At 35.4% G+C, this 26896-nt stretch overlaps 1 pseudogene; it reads right to left on the reverse strand.

The window, feature by feature from the left end:
- Window positions 1–1609: 1609 nt before the first annotated feature.
- On the reverse strand, window positions 1610–2253 carry LOC111158189 (annotated as a pseudogene).
- Between the last annotated feature and the right edge of the window lie 24643 nt (window positions 2254–26896).

Raw genomic sequence — 26896 nt, forward strand, 5'->3', positions numbered from 1 at the left:
CTGTGCTTCTTACTCACGTTTGAGAGACTTTATGTCCTTCATCAACCTTTTTTGATACACTTTTCCATCAGCTATAAAAAATGAGATATTTTGAAAATGGAGTCAGAAAGATAGCACACTTTATTTATTTATTTATTTCTATTATGTTCAGGTAGCCACCATATAAATACACATCTTTTAATTTCAGGAAGAATTTAGAATCTTTGCATAGGAATATTTCAAATGCAAACAGATAAATAGACATACCAAAATGTTCACTCTCAATGGTAAAGGAGTGAATTGCAAATCATAATCATGAGATGCTCTTTTTTTCCCCCCTGTATTGAGAATGTAGAGAAAATAACATCCTAAAATATTATTTGTGGGAGATCAAATTACAATATTCTGGAAGGATATGTGAGAAAACAAACAAAATATCTTCCATTTTACAACTCTACTTAAGGAATTTATCTTGAAAAATTTTGGAATATTTGCAAAGATTTATTCACAAAGTTGCCAAATAAAAAAAGAATATACATTCATAGATGGAGAACTAGAAAAAATATACATCAAAATTCTCATAATAGTTGTTGCTTTTAGTTGGGAATAGAGATGGTTTTATTTTCACTTATCTTCATCATCAAGGTTTCTGTGATAAATATACATGTTAATATTGTGAAGAGGTGAGAATTATAAGTAAATTAATATACACATATTATCTATTAATCTATCATCTACTGAGAACTAGAAGGAAGTGTACCAAAATATTAATAATGGTTTTTTGGGTTATTGGATTAAAAAACATATTTTATAAATTTTTTTGGTTTTATTTAATCTAATGAGGAAGTTAAGAATTGTGGCTTTTTCTCAATGCACAAAACTACCCACTTATTGGCAAACTATATATTCGATGCTGCAGAAACACACATAGCTACATTATTAGTTGGTGCTGGGAAAACTGGATGCCTTCCTCCTTCTCTTCTTTATCTTTTAAAAAATCCTTTTTTTTTTTTTTAAACAAATCCAGCTGATCAGCAACCTGAGGGCTGAGTAATGCACTTTGCCTTTGATAGCAACTTATAATTTAAATGGGTTAGACTGGCGATTTTTAAATCAAAATCCAAAGTGATGAAATTTTTCTTTGTATTTGCATTAACTTTTTAATATTTAAAAAACATTTTTCGTTTTAATTTGTAATTTTTCTCTTCTTTCTTTCTTTCTCTTTTTCTTTCTTTCTTTTTTTTTTTTTTTGAATTCAAGAACTATTTATTGAGTGCCTGTTATGTGCTAGATACCTTCCAGGTACTTGGGACACATCAGAGAACATGACAAAGGTCCCTGCCCTCATGGAGCTTACAGTCTGGCGCTTCCTAGCCCTGTACCGGCGGACTGTCTGGGACCGGGCAGGCCCCCGCCCCTCCCTGTGCCGGATGTGGGCATCCACAGGCCTGGCTCAGACATGGGCAACGTGCCTGCTGCACTGCCAGTGCCAAAGAGGACACCCAGCCTCAACCCACCCAGACAGCAGAAAGGGCTGGAAGTTGACTTTTAATAATAAAGTACAAGGGAGACAGGCAGAGGGACTTGAGCCGGGTGATCAGGTGTCCTACCGCGCCGGGGCCTGGGCTAGCTACACGAAGTGCTGCTGCTTGGTGGCTGCCTTGCTGGCAAGGTCCTTGGCCTTCTCTGTAGCTGCCAGTGCTGTCTCCTTCGCCTTCTCCTTGGCTTCCTGGCTGTCTCAACGAGGGTTTTGGAAGGGGCCTCACCCTGCAGCTTGGCCAAGATGTACTCAAAGCCCTTCATAGTCTTGGTCACATTGCTTTTGAACCGGGCAAGACCAAACTCCTGGACGGCTCTGGAGACACCAAATAAGCTAGAGGAGACCCAGGCTTCCCGGCGGATCTCGGTCCAGCCGCTGTCATCAGAGTTCACACAGTAAACACATCGTTCCTCCACCACCATCAGCCGGGCGTGTTGATGTTCCAGGTGAAGGCGGTCATGGTCTGGTTCTGCGGGTCCACAATAGAATCCTCCAGGATGTACACCGAGTGAGCGACATTGGCAGGAAACAGTCGCTCGGCCCAGCCGGGCATCCTGTTGGTCTTGGTCAGGAGACACCGGGACAGGAGTTTCTGGTCAGGGGTCACCTCCCGGTGCACTATGTCTTCCGTCGACATATTTGCTATAGGGATTTGGGTACCGCTGCCAGAAGGCAGCGAACACTTGGTCCCAGGAACTCCGGAGCACGCTCTGGCCCAGGAAAGACTTCACCATCGTCCCGGCCGGGGCGGGCTCAGCACCCGCGTAGCATCAGGGGTGCGAAGCCCCGGGGTGGGGCACGCGGAGACCCGGCCGGGGCTCGGCGCACGCCCGCCAGGCTCGCAGCTCAGTCACCACCGTGCCGCGGCCAAGGAGCCGCCGCCACAGTGAGGAGTTGTCGAGCCGCGCGCCTCTTTTTTTTTTTTTTTTAAATGTTCAGTTAGCCAGCATAGGGTACATCATCAGTTTTTGATGTAGTGTCCAGTGATTCATTATGTGGGTATTAAGGAGGGCATGTGTTGTGATGAGCTCTGGGTGTTATTTGCAACTATTTTGTCATTTTTCACATGTGGAAACAATTCCACAGAACTAGGCTTATAGCACCCATAAGACTTACCATCAAGTGGCAGTGTCTTCACCAAATTCAAAAGTTCATTAGGTGTGAGCTCAATCCCCCAGTTTTCCAAGACACTTCCAAGTTTATTAGAATCTACTTTGCCTCCTTTGAAAGAAAAATGAATTATTGATGCATGACAATTTTAGGACATTAAAATTATCCAAAATAATGAAAAGCTGGTTTAAAGAGTGCCATCCTAACTTTCATATTCTCACATATTCTAACAGTGTTTAAGGATAATGAGGCAGAACTTACTCCTTGATTCTTCATAGAATGATCTCCTAAGACTAATGGCAAGATACCATAGAAGAAAATCAGGTTATATAATTGGCCAGTAATTTAGGATACCTAGCCTTTTTTTCTTTTTAATACTGAATCATGCGATTATTATTTAAAGCAATCTTATCAACTTAATTTTCTAAAAATATTCCTCTTCCTATATTCTGTGCCTACCTACATTTGGTGATTTAAGCCAGCAGTTATTAACACAAGATTGTAGGAGGCTGAGGGTAGAAGAAATTAGTGAAACTAGCTATGGTGAACTAGATAACACAGGCCTTGTCCAAAGAGACAATATACCAGTTACTGTCGTGAGGGAATATAGGGCTAGTGTTGCCAAATCTTATAAACTTGACTACAGGTTGGACTCAATTCATGGATAGCCAATTTGTTAAACCTCTGATTTAAACACCAGTTAAGGTCAGTATAATACTGGTAGGAACTACAGAAAATATAATTTATGACTTAAGTATCACCACTTATTTATTTGTTTTTTAAAGATTTTATTTATTTACTTAAGAGAGAGTGTGAAAGAAGAGAGAGAAAACACAAGTACGAATTGGGGGCAGGGGCAAAGGGAGAGAGAGAAGCAGATTCCCCATTGAGCAGGGAGACCCATGTGGGGCTCATGACCTGAGCTAAAGGCAGATGCTTAACCAACTGAGCCATCCAGGCACCCGTTACCACTGACTTTTATAGCCAAACCCTAGATAATTCAAAATCAAATGCAGAAGTAAAGTTGAATATAAATATTTCATTAAAATATGTAAAATATCAACATTAATAAATTTATGGTATAATATTAGGAAAACACTATTCAAAATATAACATAGGGTTAGAATTGTCTTAGTAGTGTTTTACTCACCTGAGAAAGATTTTACTTCATTCATCAGCTTTTCCAGATCAACTTTACCTTTAACTGTAAGACAAGGAATAAATTGGATGGAAACATGATAATGAGACCAAGAAAATATGTTACATAGAGCAGAAAAACTTAGTATTTATTTACTTCAGAAAATTTAACCTTTTGCAGGTACACACTTCCAGTTTAAAGTAAGTCTTGGGGATATAACATACAGTATAACTATAGTTAATATTGAAATAATATTTGAAAGTTGCTAAGAGAGTAGATCTGTAAGGTTCTCATCACAACAAAAAAAAATGTAACTGTGTAGTGATGGGTGTCAATTGTGATCATTTTGATATATCTATACACATATACATATATATTATAATATATATAAATATTGAATCATGTTATAAGTCTGAACTAATATAATGTTATATGTTAATTACAACCTCAATATAAAAAATTATACCTCAATATAAAAATAGAGCTGGTTTCATACTACACACACACACACACACACACACACACGAAAATTTAACCTTTTGCTACATTCTTGATAAGAAGATAGAAGAGGAAGGATGACAGCTTGAATGACAGTAAGCATAATTATTTCCTGAACACAACTAATATTCCAGCATTTCCAATATATTGTGCTCAGGGAAAAAAAGTGATTAATTCATGTCATTTAGTTTCTGAAAAGAAAAGTGCTTTTTCTCCCCCAGCAAAATAATACTCCATGTTGATGAGAAAATCTAGCTATAACCTAGGAAACATGGTATAAAGTGTAGTTAATCATTAATTCAACAAACCTGTTTTTGAGTACTGACAAAGTGCCAGCACAATGGCCAGAAAAGTCTATCAATTACCAATAAGTTGCTAATTCTGTGGTGAGAATTTTTGGACCTTATTCTTTGTCTGTTAAAGTATTCCTGGCCACTAACAACATCTTTTTTTTTTTTAATTTATTTTTTTCAGTGTTCCAAGAGTCATTGTTTATGTACCACTAGTAACTTCTGCATCAGTACCAACTACAGGTCAGGGCAAAATGAAAAATGTGTGTTGGTTTACCTGGATTATTATAGTTAACCAAGCCTATCATGAAGAAGAAATGGGATCCTTGGAGGGGATTATAATTTTCAGGCCTGTCATTGTACATGGGTCACTATGGTTGTGTCTGTTCATCTTTTTCTTTATCTGGTTTATTACTGGGAAAATTTTTTTTGTGGTTTCCATGTTTTTTTATTATGTTCCGTTGGCCAACATATGGTTAGTTTTTGATGTAGTGTTCAATGATTCATTAGTTGTGTATAACACCCAGTGCTCATCACAACAGGTGCCTTCGGTTACCCTCCCCCCCTTCTGTAACTCTCAGTTTAGTTCCTGGATTCCAAAGTCTCTCATGGTTTGTTTGGTTCTCTGATTTCTTTCCGTTCAGCTTTCTCTCCCTTCCACTGTGGTCCTCTGTGCTATTCCTTATGTTCCACTGTGAGTGAAACCATATATATGAAAATTGTCTTTCTCTGTTTGACTTATTTCACTTGGTATAATCCTCTCCAGGTCCATCCATGACAATTCAAATGGTGGGTATTCACCCTTTCTGATTGTTGAGTAATTATTCCATTGTATATATGAACCACATCACTCTGACCCAAGATGAAAGGGCTCTCTGCCATAGGCCATCTAACTGGAGGGAGTTCTCTTTCATTAAAATATTCCAAGTTCATCTCAGTTGAGGAGGAATCTATTAGTAGGAACTGAGACATCTGTATGACAAGGAAAATTTTTTAAAACCAAAGTTGATCATTTTCCTTTACTTATAATGGTATCCTTTTTTGTATTTACTTTAATAAAAATTTGGAAGGGCTTTTGTGAATATGCTCCAGTCCCTTTTACTACTATCTCAAATCTGTTTGCTTTTTTTTTTTTTTAAGGATTTTATTTATTCATTTGACAGACAGATCACAAGTAGGCAGAGAGGCAGGCAGAGAGAGGAAGGGAAGCAGGCTCCCTGCTGAGCAGAGAGTCGGATGCGGGACTCGATCTCAGGACCCTGAGATCATGACCTGAGCTGAAAGCAGAGGCTTTAACCCAGTGAGCCACCCAGGCGCCCCAAAGCTGTTTGCTTTTTGAAATTCAAATGTTGATGGTCTTTCTAGGATGCTGGGGCTCTGTCAACTCTTGGGCTTGGTTGTGTCCTGGAGGAAAGAATGGGCGTGGGGTTCTTTCTGCCCTCAATGAGGGAAGCAGCAGAGAGGTGTCAGAGCACAGGAACAGAACTGGAAAGTAGTAGATCCTGGGAAACACTTGGCACTTAGAATGCTGAAGACCCTGAGGAAGCTCAGTCAAGGCCAGTATGAGGGTATTCCAATTCCTCTGATTCCTAAGAGACCAAGAAGGAATAAAACAGGTGGGCAGAAACATTTTTTTTCCTGAGGTGGTGGAAATAGAGATGCCAGAACAGATGCTACCTTCTTTTCTGTAAGTTATGTTATGGAATATGTAATATTAAGTGCTAAATAAAGAATCTTGAAATAGAAGGGAGATTATGTAAGATATATTTTAGGAGTTGATTGATTGTGAGAATTGAAAATGTTATAGCTGAGGAAGTAAAGACATTCCAAAGATCTCATGGTGGGGAGTAGAGGAAATTGTGGGAAGAATAAGAGTATTCTAAAAGTTTCTGCTTATTGGGATTGTAGGGTGGGGGGTGGGGAGGAAGGAATAAAGCTGAAATAAAATATCTGATGGGTAAAGGTATCTTGATGAAGAAAAAAGCAGTATTTTGTTGCAAATAATAATTAAGTTGGGGCGCCTGGGTGGCTCAGTGGGTTGAGCTGCTGCCTTCGGCTCAGGTCATGATCTCGGGGTCCTGGGATCGAGTCCCGCATCGGGCTCTCTGCTCAGCGGGGAGCCTGCTTCCCTCTCTCTCTCTCTCTCTGCCTGCCTCTCCGTCTACTTGTGGTCTCTCTCTGTCAAATGAATAAATAAAAATCTTAAAAAAAAAAAAAAATCTGTTTAATAATTAAGTTATAGGTAAGTATGACAGTGAATGAGAAGAAAAGAAATGTAAGAATTAATGAAATGTGACCCTCCTCTGGACCTTCAAAATTAATTAAGAAGAAAACAAATATAATGAATGACAACTTGAACCAACTGGTAATAATAAGCATAAGAAAAAAGAAAACATAGTAGAAAATGAATAATAAACATAAAATAAAATAAATATATATGTCTAGTATTACACCAAATTTGAACAAATGGAAATTTCTCATTAAAAAAAGGAAAGATTATCAAATGAGTTCCTTAAAAACCCAGCAATATGATGACTTTGCAAAATATATTTCAACCAAATGATAAAGAAGATTGAAAATAAAGGAGTGAGAACATGACCTAAGCCAAAATTAAGAGTCAGACACCCAACTGACTGAACCACCCTCATGCTCCAAGAAGAATCTTATAAAAATTCAATTTAATAGGAGATGTTAACCCTCTAAATGGAAGAAGATATATTTTGTAGACAAAACAGAAGTAAAGATACAAAGGAATTGAATAATACTACTGATAAACTTGATTTCATAATACATGTATAGAAATCTATGTGCACTGGTGAGTGCTGTGAAGTGTGTAAGCCTGACAATTCACTAACTGTACTCCTGGGGCAAATAATACATTAAATGCTAATAAAAATAATTAATAAAAAAAGAAATCTATGTGCACTCTCTAGAGACTATACATTATTTTTATATGCCTACAGGTTTACAAAAGTTGATAAAGTACATGGCCATAATGAAACCTTTAACAAAACAGAGATTCTTTTTAACATTTCAGTGGCCATATTATCTGGTAGAACTCCAAAGTTTATATATAATAAATAAAAGACTTAAAAAGAAAATAAGAAATATACTTCTAGATACTAGATAATTTTTGTATCAATTATAAGTTAGTAGAAAGTAATGATTAAGAAAACTCTTCATATCCAAACCAAAAGGATGTAGTGAAGCTGCGTTCAGAAGAAAATGTATGGCCTTACACTGCTTCATTTAATAATTTCATTTAATAATGAAGCAGAAAGACAAAAAGAAACTAAGCACTCCTAGAATGTAGGTATGAAAGAGAAACAACCATTTCCCAAGTGGTTGGACAAACAATCAGATAAAAAAGTAGGCAAACAATTTGAATAGATATTTTATTAAAAAAGTATAAATGACTAATAAACACTTGGAAAAGTTCTCAATATAATTAATCATCAAGGAAATGTAAAATCAAGCCATACTGAGATAGCATCACACACTAACCAGAAGGACTAAAATTAAAAACAATGATAATAACAAATGTTGGTGAGGAGTTGAGCTAAGAGAACCTTCAGACGTTGTTTGTGGGAGTATAAGATGGCACATTCACTTTGGAAAATTACCTAACAGATACTTACAAAACTAAAGACACATTTACCCTAGGAGGCAGCATTTCTACTCCTGGTATCTACCCAGAAGAATAGTAAACACATGTTCAAAAATATCTCAAACAAAAAACGTCTCGTACAAGAATGTTCATAGCAGTTTTATTTGTGCTAGTGAAAAGCTAAAAAAAGCATAGGCCCAATAATAGTAGAAGTGATAACATACTGTGGTATATTTATATAAAAGAATATTATTCAGCAATTCAAACAAATTACTGACACGAGCAACAATATAGAGCGAATCTAAGACTTGTATGCTGAGTAAAAAAGCTGTGGCAGAACATAATTTTCAAGGATGGCTGAGCTATGTATGTCCTGTCCCACAGACCTCATTACAACGTGCCTGATACGCCTCCCACCGAGAACTTAGATTGAGTCTGGGCAGTGTCTTGTGATTGCTTTAATAACAGTGTTTGGTGGAAGTGGTGCTTTGACGTCATCCTAGTTATAAACTTAGAGAAGAACTATTCTAAGTTGTCTGCAACAGACTTTTCTCTATAGGACCCAGGTGGAAGTGACAAACAAATACTGAGATGGCAGCCAGATAGAGCTGCTATTCTCTAGCCATTAAAATAAAAAGAACATTAAAGATCACCATCCCTATATTCAGTATCTGTTTTATAAATACTGATGTCATGTAGCAAATGTGGTCAAAGAGTTCAAGCAGAATTTGAGCAATACTTACCAATTCTCCCTACTCCATAGGGAGAAAAAAGGTAAGGCTGAGTGAAAAAAACAGAGATAACCCGAAATCCTTCTCTAATTTGCACATAAGACTAGCAAGAGATAGGATGGGTTCTTTCTTTGGACCTGAGTTTTTTCCCTAAGCTTTTCAGAATGCCTTCTTGATGCCAAAGAAGCATTTTTAACGATTGTTATAAATAGGCTTATAAAAGAAGTTTTTCTGTAGTGTTTAATGGTATCTAAAATGCTCACCATCAACTGGCAGATTTTGTGTTATGTCTTTAAGCTCCTTTTCAGTAAGGTCCATTCCTATGTTTTCCAAAACTGCATCCACTTTACTGGAATCAATCTTCCCGCCTTATGGAAAGAGAGACAGAGTAGAAGCAGAAGTTAATGTCCTTAAATTGTTGGATAAACTCTCACCCTCCTGAGGATTATGGTTATCATATTCATCCAAAGGACCAAAGCCTCATGAGAAGAAGACAGAGTAAAAAATAAGAGTTAGAATTAGAACATACTGTTTTAATTTTAATCTTCATATAAGCATACCCAGAATAAAAACTGAAAGGTGATGGAATGACTTCTCAGAGAATTCTAGTAAGGTGATAATAATTCCTGTGTCTCAAATGACTATTGTCTCACTTTCATTGTGTTTATTTTTTTAATTAACATATAATGTGCTATTTGTTTCAGGGGTACAGGTCTGTGATTCATCAGTCTTACACAATTCACAACACCCACCATAGCACATACGCTCCCCAGTGTCCATCACCCAGCCATCCCTGTCCTTGCATCCCCTTCCCCTCCAGCAACCCTGTTTGTTTCCTGAGATTAAGAGACTCTTAGGTTTTGTCTCCCTCTCTGATTTCATCTTGTTTCATTTTTCCCTCCCTTCCCTTATGATCCTCTGTTTTGTTTCACAAATTCCTCATTGTGTTTATTTTTACAGTTAACTTCTAGTTATGCTAAAGGATGCTGGTTCTCCATTACCATTTAACATATTTTTAAAATTCAAGTTAAAAGTAAATCAGTTTAAACGAAAAGATCAATAATACTACAAATACTGTGTGGATTTGGCAGATATCACGAAGGTAGTTTTGGGAATCTTGCTTAGGCATGACCTTCTTCCTGGCCTGCTTTCTGTCTATTCAGTCCTATGTTCCTTCAATTTCTTGAAGGCTTTCTAGAGCTCTCTTGTTCTTTCTCTCTCCTTTGGTCTAAATGTCAGATTAGTAGTCTCTTGCTGCTGAATAAACTAACTGAAGAAGTGCTAATTTCCCTTTACTTTTGCTGTACAGCCTGGGCTCTGATAATTTCTTTTTCTGTCCAAGTTTGAGAAATCCCAAGAGAGCATGGGAGTTCTTTCCAAGTTACATCATAAGAAATGATCTCCTAAAGAACACATTGATCTATAAAAAAAGCAAAATTATGTAATAATGTGTTAGGTATCAAGGTTGAAAATTTAATCACAAGGAATTAGTAGAAATGCCAAACATGATGACCTCAGATTAATTTGTGTCTTAGTAAGCTTCTCCCTCACCTTTAAGAAATTTTATGCCATCCAGCAACCTTCTTTGGTAGACCTTTCCATCTGTAAGGAAAACATTGTTCAGATCACAGAAACTTCATAGTGGAGCTTCATTGACAGTAAGAATCAGCAATTCCAGTAAGACATATTTACGAACTGCCTTAGAAATTTTCTGATTTAGTGGCAAACAATGAAATTATAGGGCATGGGGATACTGACACTCAACCATTCTGAAATATATCTTTTCCTTTTCTTTTGCAATATTTTCATTTTCCCCTATTAGATTTCTCTTTCTTTTTTCTTATTTATTCTGGCTTAAATTTCAGATCTCTTGATAGACTCAAAAGTTACAAAATATATAATTATATAAAAGATATTAAGTGAACCTTGATGATAGGAGTCATGATAACACAATGCTTGATTCTCAAACTAAATATTAAATGGCACAGATAACATTTTAAGGTACAATAGCATCATTTTAAATTATGTAACATGGCTCATAAGATAATTTCTGACAAGCAATAAGATAGAGACAATTTTAGAGTTTTTGCAATTTAACAATATGCTTCCTCAGATGACTATATTTTTATTTGAAATACTCACTATCAACTGGCAGAGTTTTCATCAGTTGTGAGAGTTCTTTATCTGTGAGTTCTATTCCCATGTTTCTTAGAATTGTTCCTATGTCATTGACATCAAATTCCTCTCCTTCAAAAGGATAGAAATGGTAACGTTTGATTTTAAAGAACCATCTCATTATTCCAAATCATGATGAAAGCTTCTACTACTGTATTAACCCCAACTACTTAATGCATAATAAAGTCAAATGAGTCCTGTTTGAGTATAGTTACGGCAGAACATTGAAGTGTTTATTTCCACAACTTTAGTAATAATAGAGACAAAATAAGAGAGTACATAATTATGCATTTCATAATTTTCTACTGTGAGAGATTACTAGTAGGTAATAAAACTTTAGTCTCTTTTTATTACACTAACCTCTTTTTTAGTAAATACCTTAATTTGGAAAAAAAGAGATCATACGGCCTAACAAAATGTGGCACTATGTTTTATTGTTGAAACTTTGACAAACCAAAGTCAAAGTCTAGGAAATCAAACTACAATCAGTTTATTAAAAATAGCATAATTTAAAGGGAATAACAGGAAAGAAAGAGTTTTCAGGAAAGAACAGGAAAGAACATGTATGAAGAATCACAACTAATCATGAAATGCTACATAAAAATCTAATGATGTACTGTATGGTGACTAACATAACATAATAAAAATACGTATAAAGAATCAGAATCATATATACTTGGTAATTTCTTCCTCACCTGTAACAGCTTCTACCTTATCCGTCAGGTTTTTCAGATCAACTTTCTTATAGCCTATAAGACAAAGTTTAATCAGAGAAAAACAGTATCATGGACTCAGAAAAAAGATACATAAGACAAGAAGCCCCCTTTTTTTTTTAAAGAAGTCCTTTTTATTTAGGATTTAATGTTCGAAGATGACCAAAGCAAATAAATTCGTTTACAATGAAGACCAAGATTTAATAGTAAATAATGAATAAAAGTGATCTTAAAATGTTGTATTAAATAATAAAAATGAAAATTGTGAAAACAAGTTTATCTTATCTAATATTTAAGAAAATTCAGGTTGTAATTATAGCTATTCTAATAGTTATTCTATAGGCTGTAAAATAATTCTTAGGAGAAGCAATAAAGCAACACTGACTTCTACAAGTGTGTTGAGATATTTTTTTCTGAGAAAGTTAGGTAATTGTACACTACAGTATCCTTTTGAACTTTGAAACAAGATGTAGAAAAATAACCTTTATGAAAATGATTGACTTTTCCTAAGGGTTCCTTTAAATCTTTTGAAATCCATATTTTGTATATTGAATGTCCTATCTCATTATTATTCATGTAGAATTTTTCTTCAATTATTAAATGTTGGAACTCTGCCAGGTCCACATTTTTCGTGGCTTTGTGTGATTTGGGCAGTCCTTCAATGTTACTTTTACTTAGTTCATGAAATGATGCATGTTTCTCAAGGTTCATAAGGAGTATTATCTTGTGGTACCACATGTTGATGAAATGGGCACTGCTGTGTTAACAGTGAGGGATTTTAGAGAGAAGCTAATTACTTAAGTGGTCAACTTAGTGATTCCCGCAACCTAATTGGTGGATAAGAACACAGCCCAAATCCTATCATTTTACCAGACCATTTGCATTAATCTTTAATTAAAAGCAAAATAAATTGAGATTAAAAAGTTAGAATTTTAAAACATACTTTGTGTAACAAATTAAAAAATATATAAGTGTATGAAGAAAAGGTAAATCTACCTCTCCTCAGTTTCATGACTACTCCTCACCATTACTAACAGTTTTGTGTATATCCTTCCAGACTTTCCTTATGTTTATAAAGGTATACTATATATATTTTTTCAAAATTAATAATACTATACTTATTTTTCTGTTAACTTGTTATAGTGACCACAAAAATAAAGCCATCTCAGATCCATGAACAGAGAAATGAAGAATGGGTGAATGGATTGGGTTATAACCTGGGTTGATGTCAGAGATATATGGCACAGTGAGAAAAAATACATTACAGATCCTATTTTTGTAAAACCAGACAACAGTAATCCCTCCCCTTCTCACTAGCACCTATCCCTACCCTGAGATGTATGTATAAAGAAACAGATTACAGATTTTAAATCAACAAAAATAAATGGCCTTTTTGCCCCTTGAGTTCTTGTAAAAGCTATTCACATGGCTTTAGGCAACAAATAATTTAAACATTTGAAACAGTCACAGTTAATCCTGCAAGCTCAACATCTTTTAAAATCACAGTGTTTTCCATAGGGCTCACCACTCAGAAGATCCTTTAACAGATTGAGTTCCTGTTCTGTAAGCTTGACCTCCATGGCTTCTAAAACAGGATCCAGATTATTTACATCAACCTTCCCTCCTTGAAAACATGAAAGGAAAGGGAAAAAATGGAATGATTATAAATATTTAGAAAAATGTGTAAACACATATTATTATCTTTAACTAACAGGCAATATACTGTTTTCCCCCAGCTTTATTGAGATATATCTGACATATAAAATTGTATAAGTTTAAGGTATACAATGTAATGATTTGATATACGTATATTGCAAAATGGTTACCACAATAAGGTTAGTTAACACATCCATCATCTCACAGTTACATTGTGTGTGTGTGTGTAGTTAAGATTTACTCTTTAAGCAATTTCCACAAATACGATATAGTATTGTCAACTACAGTCACCATGTTATACATGTTGTACATGATATCTCCAGAATTTACTCCTTATAGCTGGAGGTTTGTATTCTTTGATTATCTTCACCCATTCCCTTCCCCATTCCCCTGCCTCTGGCAACTATCAATCAGTTCTGGGTTTGTTTGTTTTTTCTGGATTCCAGATATAAGTGAAATCATATAGTAACGTATCAGACTGTTTTTTTCTGTCTAACTTATTTCACTTAGCATAATGTCCTCAAGATTCATCCATGTTGTTGTAAATGGCAAGACTTCCTTCTTTTATACAGCTGAGTAATATTCTAATGTGTGTGTGTGTGTGTGTGTGTGTGTGTGTGTGTATCTCCTATTTTCTTTATTCATTCATCTGTCCATAGATACATTGTTTCTGTGTCTTGAGTATTGTAAATAATACCGCAAGGAACACGGGGGTATAAACACCTCTTTAAGATAGTAATAGTTGTTTACTGTTACGTGAATACACATGCTGAAAGAGAATGACTTCCTAATCTAGTATAACTGTGAAAATTTTCAGGCAAAGAACAAAACCACAATAGATTTGCTTGATTCCTTACAAGCAGAGTTACAATTTAAAGAATTAAAAGTTAGAATTAGAACTTGTTTCCTCCAGTGTTAGACATACAGGCCCAGGACAAAGTGAGGTGGGACAGGCCTGCGCAGCTGTAACTGAACAGCACTGAACAAAAATCTCCACACAGAAACAGAGATCGTATTTGTTTCCTAAACTCTTACTCTCAGATTATTTTCTCTGCTCCTGCTCACATTTTGGAATAAATGTTAAACCTTCCTCTCTGTGTCCCACTTTCCTCCTTCCTCCTCACTTCCTTCCTTGCTTTCTTTCTTCCCTCCTCCTATCTTTCCTTCCATCTTTATTTCTGTTCATATGTTTCTTCAGAGAAAGCCTGAAAAATGCAACCCAGTAGAAAACTTTCATCTAAGACAAAGTAAGGGTTATTACCAGGAAAAACACAGATGTGATACAAGCAGCAAAATGTGTTATAATCTATTGGTATAAACTTAATGATAACTAGGGAGAGAGCCCAAATGTCCTTCAACTGATGAATGGTTAAAGATGTGGTACACACACACACACACACACACACACACACACACACGCACACACAGAGAAATATTATTCAGCCGTCAAAAAGAATGAAATCTTGCCATTTGCAATGATGTGGATGGAACTAGAGCATATTACGCTAAAGGAAATAAGTCAGAGAAAGACAAATACAATATGATTTTACTCATATGCAGAATTAAGAAACAAAACAGATGAACACAGAAGAAGGGAAGGAAAAGTAAAATAACAGAGAGGGAGGCAAACCATAGAGACTCTTAATTATAGAGAACCAACTGAGGGTTGCTGGAGGGTAGGTGGGTGGGGGAATGGGCTTGACAGGTGATGGGGATTAAGGAGGGCACTCGTTGGGATGAGCACTGGGTATTCTATGTAACTGATGAATCATTAAATTCTACTCCTGAAACCAATACTATATGTTAACTAACTTAAATTTAAATAAAATTTTAAAAATTTAAGGCTTAAGGATATTTCATATGTCTCCTCTTTGTACTTCTTACTCACTTTTATTATATCTCACACCCTTCAGCAACCTGTTCTGAAACACCTTTTCATGAGCTGTAAGAGAAGGCACAGTTCAGATCTCTAGGAAATTGGTATGAAGAGTCACCAAATCATTATAAATTATATGACCGTAGAAGATACATTTCAATGATTTGCTTTAAAAATTAACCTATTTTATAGTTATACAATAAGGACATTTAAAAATATAAGTGTTTTCCATAGTGACAAACATACCAACTCTTTGGAATTAGAGACATTTATTGAACTCTCTCATGGTGCAATTCTAAAAAATACATTAAACTGTGTCTTTCTTTTTTTTCATATTTTTTATTTATTTGAGAGAGAGGGAGAAAGAGAGAGAACATGAGAAGGGGGAGGGTCAGAGGGAGAAGCAGACTCCCTGCTGGGCAGGGAGCCTGATGTGGGACTCCATCCAGGGACTCCAGGATCGTGATCTGAGCTGAAGGCAGTTGCTTAACCAACTGAGCCACCCAGGTGTCCATGTCTTTCTTTTTATTCCACTGATGTCCTATTTCTCCTTCTGATTTTTCATTGCTCTGATTGAAAAACTGTGGCTGATCTGAAGGGGAAGTATTAGTCACTTGGACAAGTATATGGCAATGTAGTGATGAATCTAAAATTGTGTTCGAAGAGGTAATGACAGAATTTCTATCAATCTAAGGCATTTTTTAGGCAAAACTGTACTATTAAAAGATTGAGAATGGGTCACATTGACCCATTAAATCAAGTTCCCTGGATGGCAAGTTGGCATTTATGTGGCACTTACTTACCATCAATGGGTAGTGTTTTCAGCAAGTGCTTGTGCTCCTTATCTGTAAGCTCAATCCCCATGTCTTTCAGAATATTTTGTAGGTCACTGGCATCAATCTTTTCTCCTTTGAAAAGATGGAACAGTTGTAGGTTAAAATATGAAGGGACAATCTAACTATTTTAAATCATCTAGACATACACTTCTGCTGCTCTAGTCTTTTCTCTAATACCAGAATAAGAAGGAAATGCAGAGTGAAAGATTTCCTGATAAAAAGAGTCAAATGGTAAATAAAAAATAGAATTTGTGGGACGCCTGGGTGGCTCAGTTGGTTAAGCAGCTGCCTTCGGCTCAGGTCATGATCCCAGCGTCCTGGGATCGAGTCCCACATCGGGCTCCTTGCTCATCAGGGAGCCTGCTTCTCCCTCTGCCTCTGCCTGCCATTCTGTCTGCCTGTGCTTGCTCTCTCTCCCTCTCTCTCCTGACAAATAAATAAATAAAATCTTTAAAAAAAATAGAATTTGTCCCTTAATAATACTAAACAGGAAGGGGTGGCTGGGTGGCTCAGTCAGTTAAGGGTTTGCCTTCAGCTCAGATCATGTTCCTGAGGTCCTGGGATAGAGCCCTACATTGAGCTCCGTGCTCAGCAGGGAGTTTGCTTCCCTCTCTCCTCTGCCCCTCTCCCTGCTTGTACTCTTTCTCCCTCTCTCAAATAAATAATGTCTTTCAAAAAGATAGTGAACAGGGTATATTCCTGATACTGAGAATAATACCACATAGTGCAGAAGCAAATCTGATCATATAGTTACCTAAAAATAAGTTCAAGAAACGGTTAGTATAATACAATACACAATTAACAAACTATGACATATTTTACTTTATTTTGTTAAAACTATGTGATTAGTTGGCGGCAGTGGACTTATTATTTTTATGTTCCACTCTACTTTTACTGTGTCCATCTAGTTTTGGGTCTATAAGTACCAGCCAGATAGTTTCATTGAAAAAAAAAAGAAGCATCAGAGTATAAGACTTATTATGAGGAAGTTATCTTTTTGTTTTACTTATAAACTCAGATCATGTTAGATTAAGCTATTGATCAGTAGATGCAAATATTTATCAAAATGAATGCTGAAAATATGTGAATTTATAGCCAGTTTGAGAACATGTTATTAAAATTTTAATGTAAATCATGATTTATTACAAATCATTTATAACAAATTCTTACCTGTAAAAGCTTTCGCTTTATCCTTCAAAGTTTCCAAAGCAACTTTATTATCACCTGTAACAAAAAACCATAACTTGAAGCTCATAAAATGACGTAAAACACATACACATGTATATATGTAAAACACAATGATGTAAAACACAACTCCTCCCCTTCACATTATAATAGCACTTAAGTGTCCTGGACATCTTATTAAGCACTTCAAATTGTCATTCAATAAATATTTACTCAGAATATGTTATGAGCATAGAGTAGAAAAAAAATTAAAGTATTAAAGATATACTTATTTCAAAAATGTAAATTTGACTTTCTATTTCATAAAATATTAACTATTGAATTTGACGATGAAAATATAGGATTCAAAAGTGGCTTTCTTGTTCTTGGAATTGGAAAGACTCTTCTAGCAACCGTGCCACCTGTGTCCACATACTACATTCCCAGCTTCCTTGTCAGTGTCATTGCCTCATCTCTAATCTTGACATCTTCTGCATAAAAAGTTCCCTTATTCCATTCCTCTCATTGCTAAAAGGTACATAAAACCTAAAACTCAAAATCCAACAGTATCTCATATGCTCACCACTGACGGGCAGGTTTTGTTTCAGATCTTCCAGTTCCTTGTCAGTGAGCTCGATTCCCATGTTGCCTACAACGGTTTCCAGGTTCTTGACGTCAACCTTCCCTTAATCAGAAAGAGAAAGGCCTGTGAGGAAAATTGAGTGACTCTAAAAAAGTTATTTTTAAGTTAAAAAAATTTTTTTAAGAGAAGATGGGTCTTTCTGTCAAGGCATAAAAACTAAAATTTTATTACCAAAACATGGATACCACAAAGTCCAACTCTGGGCAAATACTTAAAATAAGGATTACAGTAACAGAATCAACATGGCAGTTAAGGTGAATGGTAAATGTAGTTACTGTTCCAATAGGAATTCTAGGTTTATAGTGACTTTGTACTCACCTGTAATAGCTTTCACTGCTCCCATCAAGTTAGGCAGATCAACAGTCCCATTTGCTACATAAGTCCAAAAGAGACATATAATCAGTGACATGAGCTTAGAAAAAGATATAAATTATTCATATAGTATAATAAATTCCAGCTAAATTTGACTCATATCCTAATTTTAATGGATATTCCTATAAGTAGAGGATAACCAGATGCCCTAGTGCTATCTCTTGGGCTCACCATCAACTTGTAGTTGTCCTGACAGTTCAGCAAATTCCTCCTCTGTGAGCCTCATTCCCATATTTTCCAAATTAGTATGGAGGTTATTAGTTTTCATCTTCCCACCTTAGAAAAGAGACAGTGAAGCAACATTTGGGGAAAAAAAAGTATATATAGCAAAATTTAAAAAAAATAGTAAAACTATTAACTTTAATGACCACATATTATTAAAACAAAAGAGACAAAACATAAAACCTATTTCATGCCTCTGTTATGGTTACATTTCAACAAGACTAAAACCCCAAATAGACCTGTCCACTTGAAGACCCAAAGAGAAAGTCAAGAGAGAGTCAGAATGAGAATTGTATTTCCTTTAGTCTATTCTTTTTGACAAGCCTACATAATAAAACAGGGTTAAGGGGCTTGAACAAATAGAACTACAGGCCACTAACTTAATTATTCAGAACAAAAAGTAGGGTTATTTTTGTTTATTGATTTGACATATTATGTATCATTGTAGCTGACCATTGCTTTTTGAAAATGATCAGGGTTTTTTGTTTGTTTGTATTTCATAGGATTGATTTTTCTTTTTGAGAAAGGGTTGAAAAAAATCTAAGAGGATACTGGACTGCCTGCCAAGAGAGAGTGCATATTAACAGCAGATAAAATGTAGTTAAGCTGAAGGAATCATAAATGAAAACTTAAAGAGGGCCAAGGTTCATGCTTAGATGATATATCTGGAGAATCCAGATAATATGCCTTATAATTTTGTTTCTTACTTACTTTTAGGAGACTTCATAGCCTTCAGTAACCTATTACGATATAACTTTCCATTGGCTGTAAGAAAAGTCAGAATTCATGTAATGGTAAAGTGAATATGAAATTCACAAAAATAGCACAAGTAGAATCATTTTGGAAACAGAAAATCTAGTCTTTTATCAATATACAAAAATTGATTGTATATCTATACTGTTGCAATGAGCAAACCAAAAAGGAAACTAAGAAAGCAATTCCATTTACAAGAGCATCAAAAAGAGTAAAATGCTTAAGAATCATTTTAACAAAAGAAGTACAAAACTTATACTCTGGAGATTATAAAACATTGTAGAAAGAAATTAAAGAAGACCTAAAGAAATGAAAAGACACCTAAGTTTATGGATTGGAAGACTTAATATTGATCCACGGAATCAATGTAATCTTATAAAAAATTCTAGCTGGTTTGTTTGCAGAAATTAATAAGCTGATCCTAATATTCATATGGTAAAGCTGGGGCCCCAAATAGCAAAAATAATCTTGAAAAGGAAAAAAGAAGTGGGGGTCTCACACTTTTTTTATTTAAAGATTTATTGATTTATTTGAGAAAGTGAGCACGCTGGCTTGTGAGTGTTCATGGGGGGAGGGACAGGGCAGAGGGAGAGAATCTTAAGTAGTCTCCCGGCTGAGCGCAGAGCCCCATATAGGGCTCAATCCCACAACCCATGAGATTATGACCTGAGCTGAAACCAATAGTTGGACACTTAATCAATGGAGCCATCTAGGCACCCCACACACTTTTCATTTTAAAAACTACAAAACTACAGTCATCAAGACAGTGGGATACTGGCATAAAAAAAAAGTGGATATATAGATCAATGGAATAGAATTTTGAATCCAGAAATAAGCCTTCCAACTTATGGTCAATTGACTTTTGACAAGGGTACCAGCACCATTCAGCGAAGTAAGAACGGGCTTTTCAACAAATGGTGCTGGGACAACTGGATATTCACATGCAAAGAGAATATTCTTTTGGATCCCTATCTCACACTATATACAAAAATTAACTCAAGATGGGGCAGTTGGGTGGCTCAGTCAGCTAAGTGTGTGACTCTTGATTTTGGTTTGGGCTGTGATCTCAGGGTCATGAGATTGAGCTCTGCATAAGGTTCTATGCTGGGTGTAGAGCCTGCTTGGGATTCTCTCTCTCCCTCTCTCTCTGCCCCTGCTCAACTCTCTGTATAAAAATAAAAATAAAAAATTAACCGAAGGTGGATCAAAGACCAAATTATAAATGTTAAAACTATAAAAATATTAGAAGAAAACAGCTGTAAGTTTTCTTAACCTTAGGTTAGACAATGGTTTTTTTTTTCTTTTATATATGACACCCAAAGCACAAGCAACAAAAGAAAAAAATTATAATCTGGACATCAACAAAATTAAAAACTTCTGCACATCAAGGAACACTATCAAGAAAGTAAAAATATAATTCACAGAACAGGAGAAAACTTTTGCAATCATATATCTGATAAGGAACTTGTATCTAGAAAACATAAGGGACTTGTATCTAGAATATATAAAGAACTTCTATGATTCAATAATAAAAAGACACCTAATTTAAAAATGGACAAGGGATATGAATAGATTTTTCTACAAGGGAGACATACATTTAGCTAATATACACATGAAAAGATGCTTAACATCATTAGCCATCAGGGAAATTGAAACCAGAATAAGATACAACCTCACACTCACTATGATGTAATCAAAGGACAGATAAAAAGTGTTGACTAGGATGTGGAGAAATTGGAACTCTGATGGACTGCTGGTAGAAATGTAACGTAGGGCAGCCACTCTGGAAAACAGTCTAGCTTCCTCAAAAGGTTCAACATAGAGTTACCATATGACCCAACAATTTCACTCTTAAGTTATATACCCAAGACAAAAGAAAATATGTATCCATGTAAAAACTTGTATATGAATGTTCAGAGGAGTATTATTCATAATAGCTAAAATGTGGAAACCATCCTAATATCCATCAATCCAAGAATGGATAGATAAAATGTAGTATGTCCATACACAGCATATTATTCAGCTGTGAAAAGAAACAAAGTACAGTTGACCTTTGAAACAGGGGTTTGAACTCTGCATGGAGTGTTTGCAATGCTATAAATGTAAATGTAAATGTATTTTCTCTTCCTTACAATTAATTTCTTTCCTTCCTTCTCTTCTCTTCCTTTCCTTTCCTTTCCTACCCTCTCTCCCTCCTTCTCTTTCTTTATTTAAGATTTTTATTTATTTAGAGAGAGAAAGAGAGAGAGTGCGAGCAGGAGAAGGGGGAAAGGGTAGAGGGAAAGGGAGAGAATCTCAAGCAGGCTCTGTGCTGAGCATGGACCTGAATGTCAGCTTGTGACCTGAGCTTGTAATCAAGAGTCAGAAGTTTAACCGACTGGGCCACCCAGGCACCTGTCTTCCTTATGATTTTCTTAGTAACACTTTCTTTTCTCTAGCTCACCTACTGTAAGAGTATATAATACATACAGCATGCAAAATATATATCAATGGACTGTTTATGTTGTCTGTAAGGCTTCTGGTCAGCAGAAGGCAATTAGTAGTTAAGTTTTTGGATAGTCAAAAGTTATATACAGATTTTTGTCTGCTCAGGGAGTCAGTGCTCCTAGCTCCCGTGTTGTTCAAGGGTCAACTCTACTGAGAATACGTAACAGGATTGGGATGAACCTTGAAAATACTGTGCTAAGTGAAACTAGTCACAAAGCACCACAAATTGTATGATTCTATTTATGTGGAACATTCAGAACAGGAAAAGGGATAAAGATAGAAAATAGTCATTGCTCAGAGCTGAGGGGCATGGAGAAATTGGAAGGTGACTGTCACTGGGTCTGGGGTATCTTTCTGGGATAATAAAAGTGTTCTAAAGTCGTTTGCAGTGATGAAGGCAGGATTTTGTGAATATATTAGAATTCACTGAGTTGTATACTTTATTGGGTTAATTGTATGATACGTGCATGATGTCTCAGTAATTCTGTTAAAAATGTTTTACTCCAAATTTTCATCTTTGTGTAACAATGAAATTAATGAAGAGAAGCCTTTTTCAATATGATAAACTTATCCTCTTGAGTAGGCTTACTATACTGTATAAATATCTTCCCTTTCTTTTTAATTACTTTATCTTTAATTTCTTCCACTGCTCTCTTATCTCTTTTTTTTCCTTCTTCTGGTATAAGCCCTGAAGGGCAATAGCAGACATATGTTAGTTCTGATGGCAACTTATATCTGAGGAATTGCTTGGCTTCTAAAATAAACTCTAAATGACACTCACAGTTTTTATATGTAGCTTGCATTTTGGTTTTTAAAAAATGTTCTATCATGTTTTAGAAGAAATTAAAAAGTTGCATGCAGAACCACAAAAATCTAAGTTCCCTGGAAGCTTCCACAGACTCTTGTATGACTCACCATCAATCGGCAGTATTTTCAGCATCTCCTCTAGTTCCTTATCTGCAAACTCAATTCCCAGATTTCCCAGAACATTTTTTAGATTATTTGACTCAATCTTCTCACCTTTGAAAATAGGAAATTTGGTACACACCTTCATTTCACATAACAGTAATTATTTCGAATGAAAAAATTATTTTAGGATAATTAATATCATCTCCTCATTTTCAGACTGAAGAATAAAGTAAAAATAAAACATTTCAACAACAAAATCAGTGTAGATGTTAGGTCAAATTTATTTCCTTAATATGAACAAGAGAGTTTCTTCTAAAATTAGGGACAGACTACTTTCAGAATAAAATTTGATCTATTGATTAAAAAAATAGATGCTTACATGAATTTTTCTTTGAAAAAGTATTTTAGTTAAAAAAATAAGAATTAAATTATAAATACAATGAAGGCATTACCTCAATCAATTTTAGGCTCCATTCTGATTTTCTGTGTCATTCTATATGTGGTTATTAATCACTGGTGAACTGAATTATATTATTGACATAAACAACAGAGATTACAGAACTTGAAAGCAAGAGATAGTATGGTAATTTTATTGTAAAAACAGATAATTTTATATCAATACATGAAACATTAGAGACAAATACTTCATTAATAAATAAAGAAAAATACCAGAATTTATAAGTCAATGATGGAGTACTAGGAAATATCAGAAAAAAACAAAATTTAATGTAGATAATAGGAATCCCAATTTTATGGTAACTTTTCACTCACCTGTAAAATCTGTGATGTTTTCCATCAGTGTTTCTAGAGGAATTTTCTCATCAACTATAGAAGAAGATCAAATCACAGTATATTATATTATAGATCTCATATGTTATAGATCTCATATATCATATAGATCTCATATTATGAGATACAATACAAAATTGGTGGAAAAACATAGGAACAACTATAATAGTTGCACTTCTATGTGTCAGGCCTTATCCTAATTGTTTTATATGTTTATTTAACAATTTTTTAAAAAGATTTTATTTATTTATTTGACAGAGAGATCACAAGTAGGCAGAGAGGCAGGCAGAGAGAGAGGGCGAGGCAGGCTCCCCGCTGAGCAGAGAGCCCAATGAGGGGCTTGATCCCAGGACCCTGAGATCATGACCTGAGCCGAAGGCAGAGGCTTAACCCACTGAGCCACCCAGGAGCCCTTAACAAATATTTTTGAACACATTTTCTAGATTATTATTCTCTCCAGTTTTTAAGATTAGCATGAATGAGAGGAACAGCCCAACATGAAAACCATACAATTGCAGTGATGCAATTTGGCCTATAATATCTCAAATTTATTTGTGTTAGAGGAAGTTATTCAGAAGTGAGTGTGCTGAAAGAATGCTCCATTCTCGTATTCAGAATTGGAAAGACTACCAACCATGATACTTGCAGAGAGTATGAAAGTCACACCTATAACACATAAAAAATCTGTTTCAATTTTGACTTTGTTAACTGGATACTCATCAACTCAAATGACATTCTCCATGTTTTAGTCATTGCTGTGTTTTATCACCACTTGGCTCTTGGGCCTTCCCGTCCCCTTATGGAAAAGGAGATTTCTTTCCTTAAAGGTTCTTTTAACTAAACTCTTCAGGGTTAACCAGTGTATCTGATAACATCCTTACCACCAACATGCATGTTTTCAACTAGATCTTTAAGTTCTGTATCTGCAAGCTTGATCCCCAGGTTGTTCAGAACGGTGTCCACGTTGTTGATATTGACTTTCCCACCTAAGAAATATAACAGTACATAAAGAATATTAAATCACCCCAAAGGAGAAGTGCTTACACTCTTTTGATACACACATCCCACTGTGAATTTCTTAAACAGTAGATTGTTACTCATATAATTTGCACACCGTTTCAGACAGGTTATATACTCACTAAAGCCTATTCAAGGATTCCCCCAAAGTCTACTACTTACCTAAAGTAAAGAATATTTGCTCTAAAGTGAACATAATAAAAAAAAGAATAATTTGGGAAAATTGCCACTTCTTTGGTGCCAATACACTTGTATTATTTACTAGTAGAATAGATCTCGTTCACTAGTAAAATATACCTCTCCATTAAACAAATAAAGTGAAAAAAATAAATTAATTAGTGTTCAACAATTTTAACACAGAGACCAAATATTTTAAGCCCTCAACTACAAAGTTCGAATTAAGGCTACTTCCCTTGAGATTTGTCTTGGGGACCAGCCTACACAAACACAAGGTTTTAAAGGGCACTCAGTACTGAAATTAGTTTGAAAAAGGTATAGAAATAGAGGCTCAGAGTATGGACAGGTCTCTCAATAAGTGAATGAGAAAGGGAAGAAAGAGATTGAGTTGTGGCCAAAGAGGGGTATGAAAAGTTTTAGTTTGCTTATTTTATAGGATGGGATACGCTTAGCATGTAGATGGGCTGAAAGGAAGGCCTGTCCATTGAGGAACAGGTTGAAAATGGTGAATGGGATGAAGTCTTAAAGATGTGGGAGAGAATGGAGTCAATCCTGGTAAGCCTTGAAGAGGAAGAGCTACTTTTCACTCATCCTTTGATACTAGGATGGGTATGCTTAAAGATACCTGTAAAGCTAGGGATTGGGGATAGAAAGCTGAGGGCTATCACTCTTGCTAGCCTCAATTTTCTTGGAGAATTGAAAAAAATCTGGTGGAGAAAAAATAAATGGTGTTCAATAAATGCTCAGGGAATTCTGGTACTGGAGGTAAATATTCTTTAGTTCTTAACGGTTGTAGATTGACTTTTGATGAATGAACTCAGTATAGTTTTTTCTGCTATTTATTAAATTCCCTGAATCACTGCTAATCCTTTCTATATATTTTTTGCTATGCAAACTTGAAATTTGGTATTTTTCTTCCTGAAAATTTGGAAAATGACAAGAAAGTGTGGTGCTTTACTTCCAAGATAGAACATGAGATTATCTGCTAAAATAAAGATTGAGCTCTAAAAAAGTATACATTTGCAATCAGTATATATGACAGATGGCAGCAAATTCATATTTCAGAAACAGTATAAAATGAAGATCTCATATTCATTTGTATTCTCATTATGTTTCTCACTCACCTTTAAGAGACTTCACACCTTCTAGCAACCTGTTCTTGAAGACTTTGTTATCATCTATAAAAAAAGGGCAGATTTAAGGTCATGGTGAAATGATGTGGCTTTTCACTAAAATTATTTCACTAAAACTGGGATTTTCATGATATACTCTAGAAATTTCCCCCATTAATATAAAGTATGAGAGAAAATTAGGGAAAGTTTATAACACGGTAAGTCTATCCAAAATTTAGCACACAAGGTGCCCTATAATATACACAACTTTTTTGGTAACAGCACCTCTCACCTTTTATCCCCTCACAGTTTAACACCCCTCTTTCCCTTGTTTACTTCCCACAATTGCCTGTAGCTATCTACAAGGTAAGGGTATCCTCAGAAATTTATTCCCTTCAATGGTATGAGTCAGTATGTTGGGGATGCTTATCCCAAAACTGAAAGATAAACTGCATGGATGGAAAATTCCCTCAGGAATAAGTAAACATTTAAATTATTTTGAGATGGGTATAATTTTTAAATTTATTTATTTTTGCATCTTAGCAAATGGGGATAGTTTGAGTTTTAAAAAAGAGCTCAAAAGGAAACAAAACAAAACAAATGAACATGGGGGAAAAAAGAGAGAATAAAACCAAGAAACAGACTCTTAACTATAGAGAACAAACTGATGGTCACCAGAGGGGAGGTGGGTAGGGAGATGGGTGAAATAGGTGATGAGGATTAAGGAGGCCCTTGTGATGAACAGTGGGTATGGAAGTGCTGAATCACTAAATTCTACAACTGAAACTAATATTACACTGTATGTTAACTAACTTTTAAAAACCCTTTAAGGTCACATCAATATTTGAAATATTTACCATTGAAAGGCAGACTTTTCATCAGCTTCAAACGTTCCTTATCTGTGAATTCTATTCCCATGTTTTTCAGAAGAGTTTTCACATCTTTAGCATCAAGCTCCCCTCCTTAAAAAAGGCAGACATCATGACATATATGAATTTAAAGGATCATTTAATGATTCCAAATAGGAAAAATCAATCTATGGCTACATAGCTTGAATATGTACAGAATAAAGAACGAAGGCCAATGAGACCTCTCCAAGTAT

Source organism: Enhydra lutris, unplaced genomic scaffold (genome assembly GCF_002288905.1).
Source record: "Enhydra lutris kenyoni isolate GAN:26980312 unplaced genomic scaffold, ASM228890v2 scaffoldscaffold57, whole genome shotgun sequence".
NCBI classification, from domain to species: domain Eukaryota; kingdom Metazoa; phylum Chordata; class Mammalia; order Carnivora; family Mustelidae; genus Enhydra; species Enhydra lutris.